General features: G+C 38.6%; 1 protein-coding gene across 1 annotated transcript in view; it reads right to left on the bottom strand.

Moving 5' to 3' along the window:
• LOC106470996 (zinc finger homeobox protein 3-like) overlaps positions 1 to 7,824 on the bottom strand; it is a 59,571-nt gene extending 51,747 nt beyond the window's left edge. The window contains exon 1 of the mRNA XM_013931582.2: positions 7,635 to 7,824. The gene's annotated coding sequence lies outside the window, so the exon portion shown is untranslated. The remainder of the gene's footprint in view (positions 1 to 7,634) is intronic.
• Positions 7,825 to 12,008: the final 4,184 nt, after the last annotated feature.

The following is a 12,008-nucleotide window of genomic DNA, read 5'->3' on the forward strand; positions in this document are numbered from 1 at the left end:
ATATATATATATATATATATATATACACAAACAAACGTTAACGTACGTTCAGACAACTTTATAGAAAAAAACGGACAAATAATTGTTTGTTTTTGAATTTCGCTCAAAGCTACACGAGGGCTATCTGCGCTAACCGTCCATAATTTAGCAGTGTAAGACTAGAGGGAAGGTAGCTAGTCATTACCACCCACCGCCAACTCTTGGGGCTACTCTTTTACCAACGAATAGTGGGATTGACCGTCACTTTATAACGCCCCCACGGATGAAAGAACGAGCATGTTTTGTGGGACAAAGACCAGAGTTTGGCTTTTCTAAATTATATATGTGTATATAAAGGTTTCCTTCATTCACGTTTATCCTGTAGACTTTTAGAGGTGTAATGGAAACGTTTAGAAGAAAAAAGAAAAGAATTTGATTAGCAAAATGCTAGTACCTTACAAACGATGACACTGGTTTCAATATGGTTGAGAAAAAAAATGAGTCCTTTCGCTATCTTTTTTTCTTCACTTTTTGAGTACATATTTAAAGGAAACGGTAGTATTTATGCGTTTAATAAGTCCCCCCCCCCGTGGGACAGCAATAAATCTACGGACTTGTAACGCTAAAATCCAGGGTTCGATTCCCCGCGGTGGACATAGCATATAGTCCACCGTGACTTTGATATAAAAACACACGCCCAAATGCATTTAACAAATATTATAATTTGGCAACCATGACTCCCCTATTGGACTGCAGTATTTATACAATTGCAGTTGGTTATATTTCTGTACAGCCTAGACCGAAGGGGTCGATACCTGTTACGGTATCTGCATACAAGCAACATATGATAAAGATACTTGTATCTCATGGGTTCAAACGACTTACTGGTCCGCACGAGCATATAACACGTTTTAAACGGTTATATCTTAAAACTACTTGTCGGATGAGGACAAAGTTTTATCACACATAAAAGAAAAATCGATTTTTTTTTTAAATCTGAAAACTCTAGACATAGCACGGAATGCGTTATAAGAGTGACTGCACGTGAATTGTGGACGACTGGTGGTGTTGACGACCTGCCTTCCCCTCTTGTCTACTACTTCATAATTAGAAACGGTTTACACGGATAGTAATCGAGTATCTTTGCGCGGAATAATATAATCACCCTATACTTTAACATAAAAAAACAAATTGATACGCATGACCAGTTAGAATGAATGCAGTAAGGTAAAGTATAAAGAACTTATCATATGCCCGGGAAAAAAAAGAGCGCACGATTATTTTTCTCAATCTGGTTGAACATTACTATTTCTGGTCAACGCAATTAAACCATATTGGTTTAAGCGTTGTGGAATTTTTGTTATTTTTTGTTAGTTTTAGAATATCAGGTATTTTTCAAATTCGTGAAACCCACTTCAAAGCACTAAAGCCTTTTAACAACTTCGTCACGAAGGCCTCAACTGTAATCCAAGTGAAAAAAAAAAGAGAAAATAAAACATTATCTTAGGATCTTTCAGGTCCCAAAGAAAAAGACATTAAAGACAACCATAAAAATGTCCAAAAAGCTGGAATTTTCTTGTTTCTAATAAATCTTGTTTACAGGCAAACAAATCTTGCAGAGAGACCCTGGACCTTCCAGTAAAAAAGAATCGACAATGATGGGTGTGAGGGGTCGTTACCTAAGTTAATTACTCGTAGTCGTGATTCTCGATACTATATGACTGGTCACGTGATCGTTGAGGGACCGTTTAGATAAATGTATAATTATAATGCTCGAGCTGTTTCTATTTGTCTGCAGAAAAACACCTACACATTGGACCAGATAAAAGAGCCTAAGCTCGTTACGGTTGGCAAAACCTTTGGTAATGCAGTGATAAGCAAAAATTATGTGTAATCGCAAATTCCCCATTTTACCACCACGCCATCCTGTGAACATACGAAGTAAAACGTTAACGCTATAACAATAAACACATAATTTACAGTTAACACGTGTGTGTGTGTGTGTCACAAACGTTGCAGCCATTGTACGCTCACTATACGTACTATATTAGATGTACGTGGTGAGAAGTGCCATCTTTTCTGAAGATGGATGTTACCAAGGATATGACTGTTGCCATCCATTCTGAAGACGGATGTCATCAAGGATTTGTATACTGTCATCCTTTCTGAAGATGGACATTACCAAGGATTAATATGTTACCATTATTTCTCAAGATGGACATTACCGAGGATTCATATGTTGCTATCTTTTCTTAAGATGGACATTACCGAGGATTCATATGTTGCCATCTTTACTAAAGATGGGCATTACCAAGGATTCATATGTTGCCATCTTTACTATAGATGGACATTACCATGGATTCATATGTTGCCGTCTTTTTTTAAGATGGACATTACCAAGGATTCGTATGCTGCCATCCTTTCTCAAGATGGACATTACCGAGGTTTCATATGTTGCCATCTTTACTAAAGATGGGCATTACCAAGGATTCATATGTTGCCGTCTTTTTTTAAGATGGACATTACCAAGGATTCGTATGCTGCCATCCTTTCTCAAGATGGACATTACCAAGGATTCATATGTTGCCGTCTTTTCTGAAGGTGGATGGCACCAAGAAAGTTGAGGGTTCAAGTTATCAAAGGATTTCAAAGACTCTATGTAACGTATTATATTAGGTGATTGAGCAAACGAAGGAGCACTATTGGAAAAGGTGGGAATCAGGAATGTAAAAGAAGTGTTTCGCACTTTATTAAAATGATTGTAAACATTTTTGTTTGCTTATTTCATTGATTGCGAATACTAATGATTTTTTTTTCTAATCGTTTTTGTACAATTTTCAGGGACCGTCTTCATTGCTCTACTCAGTGGTTAGTGTACCGGTCTGCGTATCGGTAGGTCCATGGTTTAAGACGCGATTTGTTGCTGAACTTGCTCCGCTCCTTCAGAGTATGAGAAATGTAGCTTTGACTGTCAATGTCGCTCTTCAGTTAAAAGTAATTGATCATGCTATGGGTGCTGTTGATTGGTTACCATCCTTGCAGTCAACAATTGTGAATCTTTGGAGTCTCTGACCTGGCTGTTTTACTCAGACGCTCCTCAGTGTGAAGATACAAATAACTTGAGACAGTATATCGAATATTAAATAAAATGCACAATGGGCCTAATTTGCACAAACACCTAACTTTTTACGCAAGAAAAATGACATTTTCTGAAATTGAAACGGACACAATTTACTTCGTCCGCCCAATTGGTTTATCTTAATACACTGGTTTCACCTGTTCTTAAAGAACCTCATAGCTAATTGAGGACCGGTCCCAAATTCTGGTCTTCCCACGAACGAAATCACGCTTTCTTCTTGGTAGAGGACATTGACACGTCTATTATAATTACCCTTAGATACAAACGAGCCTATATTAAATGAATATCAACGCACAAACATGGACATCAACAACCTCTGCCCCATTTTCTGGGTCATTAATTCTTGTTTTCTGAAGTACTGCAGCACAGTAAAAATTCAACACTAACTTGGTACAAGACAATCGGTAAAAAAAGAATTATTTTTTCCTTACTATTTTTTTTTACTTGAACGGAAGTGACGTTACCTGACCTAAGTGATGATTTACAATAAAACGTCACCGACTCGTTTTTCTTTCTGTGACGTAGTTGTTTCTGTTCTCTGTTGTCAAATGACATTACTCTGATACATTTTTCGTTTGTTTGTTTTATGAATTTCGCGCAAAGCTACACGGGGGCTATCTGCACTAGCCGTCCCTAATTTAGCAGTGAAAGACTAGAGGGAAGGCAGCTAATCATCACCACCCACAGCCAACTCTTGGGCTACTCTTTTACCAACGAATAGTGGGATTGACCGTCACATTATAACGCCCCCACCCGGCTGAAAGGGGCGAACATGCTTGGTGGGACGGGGATTCGAACCCGCGACCCTCAGATTGTGAGTGAAACGCCCTAACCGCATGGGCATGCCGAGCCCTTTTCTGTGCCCACCACGGGTATCAAAACCCAGTTTCAAGCAGCTTAAGTCCGCAGGCATACCGTAGTGCCACTGGGGTACAGTCTAAAAGAGACATTTTTGGCATTTACCAAGTCAGTAAACAGAATTCAGCTAACAGTTACATACTAACTTAGAGCCGTTTAATAATAAACTAAATATATATATATATTCTTTATTATTCTGATAGAAATAAAAGAATATTCGAATAATCAATGTACTATTTTCGTTTCGGTCAATGCCGGGGGGGTCTACTGATTATTACTTAAACAATGAGTTGGAAGATCTGTTTATAAACAGTTGTTCAAACTTCCATATATTAGCGTTCAAAGCCGAGGTGAATAGATTAATGAAATGAATTGATTAAATTTAACTCCATCAAACTTTCAATTTATATACAGTCCCTTTGAATTAAGTGAAATGTCTGATCGTATCCAACAACAACGAGGGATGGTTCTTTTAGTACAGCCAATAAATTATTCCCAAACACACAGACGGAGAAGGCAGGTAAAAGCAACTGAAAACGTCCCCTAGTTTGTGTTTCTATCACACATACATGCCAGGAGCTATATTAGGACAGGTGAAATCTGTCAAACACTTAAAAACATTACATAACGTCGCCTGGACAGGTATAGATATATATACAACGTCACTTTAATTGGGGGGAATTACACTTTAACACTTCTACCGGTACATCAATTATTAGAGTAGTTTTCTTGAGTATATTCAACGGAAACTCCTTCACTTTAATTGAGGGGGGGGGGAGTTACATTATAACACTTCTACCAGTACATCAATTATTAGAGTAGTTTTCTTGAGTATATTCAACAGAAACTCTTTCACTTTAACTGGGGGGGGGGGATTACATTTTAACATTTCTACCAGTACATCAATTATTAGAGTAGTTTTCTTGAGTATATTCAACAGAAACTCCTTCACTTTAATTGGGGGGAGTTACATTTTAACATTTCTACCAGTACATCAATTATTAGAGTAGTTTTCTTGAGTGTATTCAACAGAAACTCCTTATGAAGAAACACACTGTAATAAATCTGTGATATTTATTGTTAAACCAAGGTTATCAATTGTATAATTAAGCAAAAGGTGATCAAGTATGAAAGTGTAACTGGGCTAGTCCTAATGTTTTGCTTGATACGCAGTAAAACCCCAAGGATGCGCCACTACGGAGAGTAAATGTGGGGCTGCGATCTGTTGCTTGATACGCAGTAAAACCCCAAGGATGCGCCACTACGGAGAGTAAATGTGGGGCTGCGATCTGTTGCTTGATACGCAATAAAAACCCAAGGATGCACCACTACGGAGAGTAAATGTGGGGCTGCGATCTGTTGCTTGATACGCAGTAAAACCCCAAGGATGCGCCACTACGGAGAGTAAATGTGGGGCTGCGATCTGTTGCTTGATACGCAGTAAAAAACCCAAGGATGCGCCACTACGGAGAGTAAATGTGGGGCTGCGATCTGTTGCTTGATACGCAGTAAAAAACCCAAGGATGCGCCACTACGGAGAGTAAATCTGGGGCTGCGATCTGTAATAAAATTGTTCTGAACAAACATCCCGTCAAATTAAAATATACAAATTACGTATGGCAGTCATTAATGTAATAATACAAGAACACGTAGTTACAGTTTCTGTTAAAGATTGAGCGGCCATAGCCCGGTGGTTAAGTCGCTCGACTCTTAACCTGCGGGTTCGAGCCCTTTTTCAACTGTGAGGGAGTTATAATGTGATGGTCAATCCCACTTTTCGTTGCTAAAAGAATAGCCCAAGAGTCAGAGGCGGGTGGTGTTGACTAGCTGCCTTCCTTCTAGTCTATCACCTCGGAAGTAAGGGACGGCTAACGATGATAGCCCAGGAGTAGCTTTGAAAACAAAGTAACTAAACATTTATCATGATCTTTAGTAACTTACTTATTTACAACTATCAAATGCACAGGTGCAACGTTATTAATAAAATAGTTTAATATATATATATACACTTCAAACTATATTTTTAGAAATATTATGTTTGTCACGCTTAATTATATTACCCTGAATATTAATAATTTCCCTTAACAAGTTGAGACTCGAAGCAAACTCTGTCAAGAATTTAGTGTACGGGTCCTTCACTGTTGTTGTTGTTTGAACGCAAAGCTACACAATGGGCGGCTATCTGCCCTGTGTACACTGCGGGAAATCGAATTCCCGAGTTTAACATTGTAAGTCTGTTATTTACCGCTGACCCCACTGTTCTTCAGTTTGAACTTGTGATACGAGAAAAAAACAACAAAAGGTGGAATTTCGAAAATGAACAATTTACGGAAAACGATTAAGCCTGAAAAATGAGCAAGAAATGTGTGAATTACAGAAAAAGAGTACACTTTCAATAGAGTGCACGTAGTTTATACTCATTCATACTCGCTGATCGTAAACTGTTTTAATCAAATTAAACTTTTTTATTTGTAACAGTTGTTAATTAAGATATATATATATATTTATATTTCAATATACATTTGTCTCACCAGATTCGGAATGGAGAGACCTTCAAAAGAACGAGAATTTGAGTACGTGGACACGCCGTGTCTCGTATCAGCTCGAGACTGTGGACGCCAGGATATCCCGAGAATTATCATAAAACTAAAGTGACCTGTCTCGTACAAGAAACTTTGTTTATGTGTCAGTAAAGAAATGTATTCGAACTATATTACAGATCAGTAAAAGCCGCTCGCTTAATACGAGGTTTTATTTACACAAGTTTTTTTACACCTATTTTTGTTTTCTATTTACATGGGCTTTTTTACACCTGACTAACGTACGAGAAAACAGAGAGGGGGCATTCAAACCTGGGATAACATGCAACCAGCGACAAGTTTTCCTGGCACAGCTCCGATTGGGGCGCAGAATGATGTTAGGGTGCGCAGAGAACGAGCCGAACACGAGCACCGTGAGACAAGACGCGTTCCCTTCTCCAGGCGAACGTCGAACACAGGCGCGAGACACCATCTCACAGTACACTGTGTGCGGTCCTCCTGCTGAGTACTAAGAGTATCTGCATATTGGCCATAATTAATTCTGAAGATGAGGTTCTCAGCCAATGGCCGATCACTTACGAGGAAACAACGTTCATCGTGTTATTGGTTATTTTCATTTTGCGACGCACACTTCAGAGATCCATCAATAAGGCAATTTTAAGCCTAGAAAATATCAACTGAACCGAGGGCTGGTATAAAAACCGAGTGGAATGAAGAAATATCACCCCCCTCTAACACACCAGAAACTCGTCGACTCGTAAAGTTTTGGCTGTTTCGGTCAATCATATGTTTATTCGTACATCTATTAAATACATAAAGCACAAAAAACATACCCATGTTTAGCGTCCCATAAGGCTTGAGATAGCTTTCTATCCAGTTTGATAATCGAGATTGTGTGTTCGAGCACACATGAAATTAAAAAATATATATATATACAAAGTAAGCTATCACGATTTTTAATACGGAAATATATCTTATTTTATTCACATGCAACAACAACAACAAACAAACTGGAATTAAATCCAATGATATACTTTTTTTTCATCTTACCAAACACGTTTCATTTAAATATAAGAACCAGCAAGCAAATTCGGCTAAGATATACATTTAGGCCTAACCTTGTTATCCTATTAGCACTGGGTAGCCATACAAATGGTGTTTCATTTGCAAAGTCCCGTCGGTGTGCCCTGCCTGTCACAAGCACGTCCCTGATACTGCAGCTCCGCCTGCCGCCTTCTATCACGCCACCATTTCACCATTCGTGCTTGACGCGCGTGCAGTGACTGAACTACAAGATATGAAATGCCGACACCTTTATGGATGTACAAACACATGATGCACGACTGCCATCTATTGTGTCTCCAGTGGACCAGCGCAGCGCATGTGCGAAAGATGTAACACCAGTTAAAGGCATGCATAATAGCTTCATCCACATGCAAAGAGAATGCGCATACTCATTGTTTTTTTTTTTTCTTTTCTGTAACCCGCCATCTTCACGAAGTGATAATATTGACATCTAGGCCTAGTGCAGCACTGAACATGAATTAAAATCCTGAAGACGCGAGTTGTTGTTGTTTGAAAGAAAAGAGGTGTTACATTAATATAACTATTACTTATAACCACACTGTCTTTTGTCCCTAAGTGATGTTTAATCATCCCTGAATGATGTTTAATCGACTCTTTCGTCTTTCTTTGAATACTTAAAAAATGCTATAACACTTACGGCCATTTATTTTAAAACAAAATAATAAACAGTTTCAGGTTTATCATTGTTTTTAATCTTAAGTATGATATTCTTATCGAGAAAGTTATTTCCAACTCTGAAAGAGTGTATTTTCCAAATTGAAACACACGACACAAGCAAAACACCGAAACACAATAGCAATGTCTTCGAAGGGTCACAATTATAATACGTCTTTCTTGATAGGACGAGTGAACTTAGAACATAGGCAACCTCGATGATATATCAGTAAAGGTTCCGAACTTAGTTCGAAAATAATCAGTCTATTTGTTTGTGGGAAATAGATGTGACACACGCACAGTCACGCACAAACAATTATAACTGAACTTATTGGCGTTACTGTTTTTAGGAGGAAGTACTACACATTGAACAACCTCCTGGAATCACTGTCTATAGTCTGGAGTAGCGACACATTGTACAACCTCTTAGTAACACTATCTATAGTCTGGAGTAGTGACACATTGCACAACCTCCTGGAATCACTGTCTATAGTCTGTAGTAGCGACACATTGCACAACCTCCTGGAATCCCTGTCTATAATCTGGAGTAGCGACACATTGCACAACCCCCTGGAATCACTGTCTATAGTCTGGAGTAGTGACACATTGCACAACCTCCTGGAATCACTGTCTATAGTCTGGAGTAGTGACACATTGCACAACCTCCTGGAATCACTGTCTATAGTCTGGAGTAATGACACATTGCACAACCTCTGCATCACTGTTTAGTATCTGGAGTAGTGACACACTGCACAACCTCTTAGTAACATTGTTTAATATCTGGAGTAGTGACACATTGCACAACCTCTTAGTAACACTGTTTATAGTCTTGAGTAGTGACACATTGCACAACCTCTTAGTAACACTGTTTAGTATCTGGAGTAGTGACACATTGCACAACCTCTTAGTAACACTGTTTAGTATCTGGAGTAGTGACACATTGCACACCCTCTTAGTAACACTGTTTATAGTCTTGAGTAGTGAAACATTGTATAATCTCTTAGCAACACTGTTTTGAGTCTGGAGTAGTGCCACATCGCACAACCTTTTGGTGACAATATTTAGAATTTTGAGTAGTAATACAGTGCACAGTTCTTTTAGTTCGGAGCACTATTATCGCATAACCTCTTGGCATCACTGTTTTGAGTTTGGAGTAAAAATATATTGAACATCAACTTGTCAGGTAGTATAGTTTAAGAACAATGTAATTAAGTCGATAGCTAAAAAAAGCGTGATTTCTGTATCACATGGAGTCTAATCATTTGGTTTGTTTTTTGTTTTTTAAGTTAAGCACAAAGCTACACAATGGGCTATCTGTGCTCTGCCCACCACGGGTATCGAAACCCGGATTCTAGCGTTGTAAGTCCGCAGACATACCGCTGTGCTACTGGGGGGCAATCATTTGGTTCTTTCAATTGTAAATATACTTACAACTAGATTATGATTAAAATGTGCAAAATCGTGCAGAAATATGGTTTGTCTTGTTGTCTATCAGATCATGTAGGTTATTTGTAAGAGAGAGAGCGAGAACCACAGATATGCTTCCCTAGAACCGAAGAAGTAAGAGGGACTATTTGAGGTACGGTACATCGTGCGCGTAAGTGTTTAAGACACTCCTACTAACAGAGTTTAATCTTTTGTCTTTATCATTTCGTGCCTCACGCAACCACAGTTCGCTGGTTTCAGGTTGAGGGGACAGCGGCTCGTGCTGCAGTACACATGTCCGAAACAAAAAAAAAAAAGAAACCCACCCACATCCGTACTCGGGGGAGGTGAAAGTCCTCATAACCTAGAAATGTGGAAATAAACTTTCGAAGAAGAAATATATACGAGACCTTTTTTTTCTTTTTTTTGTCAGGCCTAAATTAGTCATATGTTATCATAGTTTAAATGAAATATTAAAAACTGATTCCCAAAGACTTTATATATACAGTGGCTTTCAATACATACGTAAACCTGTGTACTGAGAATGTTGTGTATTCATACACAGTGTCCCGTTCTTTGGTCAACCTAGTTGGTCTGGAGTTGTAATGTTACACATGAACGAAATGTCAACCTAGCAGGTCTGGAGTTGAAATGTTAAACACGAACGAAATGTCAACCTAGCAGGTCTGGAGTTGTAATGTTAAACATGAACGAAATATTAACTTAACAGGTCTGGAGTTGAAATGTTAAACACGAACGAAATGTCAACCTAGCAGGTCTGGAGTTGTAATGTTAAACATGAACGAAATATTAACTTAACAGGTCTGGAGTTGTAATGTTAGACATGAACGAAATGTCAACCTAGCAGGTCTGGAGTTGTAATGTTACACATGGAAACATTACAACTCCAGACCTGCTAGGTTGACATTTCGAGACATGAGCGAAATGTCAACCTGACAGGTCTGGAGTTGTAATGTTAGACATGAACGAAATGTTAACTTAACGGGTCTGGAGTTGTAATGTTAGACATGAACGAAATGTCAACCTAACAGGTCTGGAGTTGAAATGTTAAACACGAACGAAATGTCAACCTAGCAGGTCTGGAGTTGTAATGTTAGACATGAACGAAATATCAACCTAGCAGGTCTGGAGTTGAAATGTTAAACATGAACGAAATATTAACTTAACAGGTCTGGAGTTGTAATGTTAGACACGAACGAAATGTCAACATAGCAGGTCTGGAGTTGTAATGTTAGGCACGAACGAAATGTCAACCTAGCAGGTCTGGAGTTGTAATGTTACACATGAACGAAATGTCAACTTAGCAGGTCTGGAGTTGTAGTAAGTGCCTGAAGAAGGTCAAATGGATGTGTAAGTGAATTAGAAAGAAAAAGGTCCTTCACATGTCCGTTGAATATGACCACAGGAACAGAGAAATAATACTGACTTGTGCGCTTGGAGATTCCAGGAAACCGTTACATCTAAATCGGTTATCGCGTGAGACAGTTATTATTATTTTTTATTATTCTTTCAAAGGCAGAAAATGTGGGGGAAGTAAGACAAAAATTGTGTGCCGTGATGGACACTTCAACAACTTCAAATTATGGCAGGTCAAGCAGGTATCTCAAATACGCATCAATTTTAATAGAAGCACAAAATAGTAGCAGTGGTCAATCACGACTGCTGCTGGCTGAAAAGTGAACGCACGCATTCACTCTTGACCACGAAAAAGGAAAAGGAATAAAGAAAACATATATCAAGCTGAAAGGATCCGCGCGCGCGCGCGTTGCCACGCCTTCAAAGATCCAGTCAAATGGAGACATTTCATTTTTCACTTCTGTTTCTCTTATTGTTACATTTACGAACAATCGGCTGTAATATGTACAGTGTATCATCATAGATACAAAGCGCGTTTCGATCCCATTTAGCGCCATGCTTAAAGAAGAAGAAGACAAATTCATCTAATCATCATTTCCACGAACCGGACTACAATGGAATCGTACGTAATTCAGATGGAAAAAAAAACCAAAAAACTCTAACACGTAACACAAGTGATGTCAACTATGAGGGTTCCAATGATTTAAAATTATTAGAAAAAATTACTGTTTTTCCACAGTTGTCGCCTCCTCTCCTCCTCCCCCCTCGAAAATACCACCAATGAACATATGAAAATTCAACTACAACCTAGTCAAACCCTATAAAAGTAAAGAATTACACGTTGTGAACGTACTTCTTTAGATAATGTTACGGATTATATATATATGCGGATACACAAATTTAATATCTGTCTCTTCTAGAAAGTATTACAAAAATACAACTCGGGCGCC

Source organism: Limulus polyphemus, unplaced genomic scaffold (assembly GCF_000517525.1).
Source record: "Limulus polyphemus unplaced genomic scaffold, Limulus_polyphemus-2.1.2 Scaffold4345, whole genome shotgun sequence".
NCBI lineage: Eukaryota > Metazoa > Arthropoda > Merostomata > Xiphosura > Limulidae > Limulus > Limulus polyphemus.